The sequence below is a fragment of the Hipposideros armiger genome, unplaced genomic scaffold (genome assembly GCF_001890085.2).
Source record: "Hipposideros armiger isolate ML-2016 unplaced genomic scaffold, ASM189008v1 scaffold_13, whole genome shotgun sequence".
In the NCBI taxonomy this organism is placed as follows: Eukaryota; Metazoa; Chordata; class Mammalia; order Chiroptera; family Hipposideridae; genus Hipposideros; species Hipposideros armiger.
The window spans coordinates 4880926-4881647 of record NW_017731363.1 but is presented as its reverse complement, the minus strand read 5'-3'; positions in this window follow the sequence as shown (position 1 = coordinate 4881647).

Sequence of the window (722 nt, the reverse complement as noted above, 5' to 3'; positions counted from 1 at the left end):
TAACCAACTGAGCTAACCGGCTGCCCCTCCAGCTTCATTTTTTTTTAATTGGGGAATTGGGGAGGAGGACCAGCCAAGTTGTTGTTCTTTAGTCTTAGTTGTGGAGGGCACCAGTCGCCATTTGGCTGCCCATTGGCAGCTCGTGGCCTCTAAGCTCAAGGTGCTGTGTTACAATCTTAGTTGCGGGTGGACGTAGCCACCATCCCATGTGGGAGTCGAACCAGCAACCTTGTTGTTAAGAGCACATGCTCCATCCACTGAGCCATCCTGGTAGCAGCTCAGCTCAAGGTGCCGAGTTAAGTCTTAGTTGCAGGTGGGCATAGCCCACCATCAAACAGGCAGTCTTGTTGTTAGGAACATGTGCTCTCACCAGCTGAGCCATCCTGCCACCTGTTGGCAGCTCAGTGACAGCTCAGCTCGGGCGCAACATCACTGGCCCATGTGGGACCCCACCCAGTGGCCCTGCTGCTCAGAGCTCACGCTCCCAAGCCAACTCTTAACCAACAAGCCACTCGGCCGACCCTCTAGCTTAATTTTTTTTTTTAAGATTTTTTTATTGAGGAATTGGTGGATGGGAACAGTACTGGGGAATTTGGGGAAGGGGAACAGACAAGTTGCTGCCCCTCTGCTCCTCAGTCCAGCTGAGGAGAACGTTGCTTCACTGGCCCAAGTTGGCACCATCATTGCGCTCTTCCCGGGCGAGGCAGATCAGTCGCCGGCTT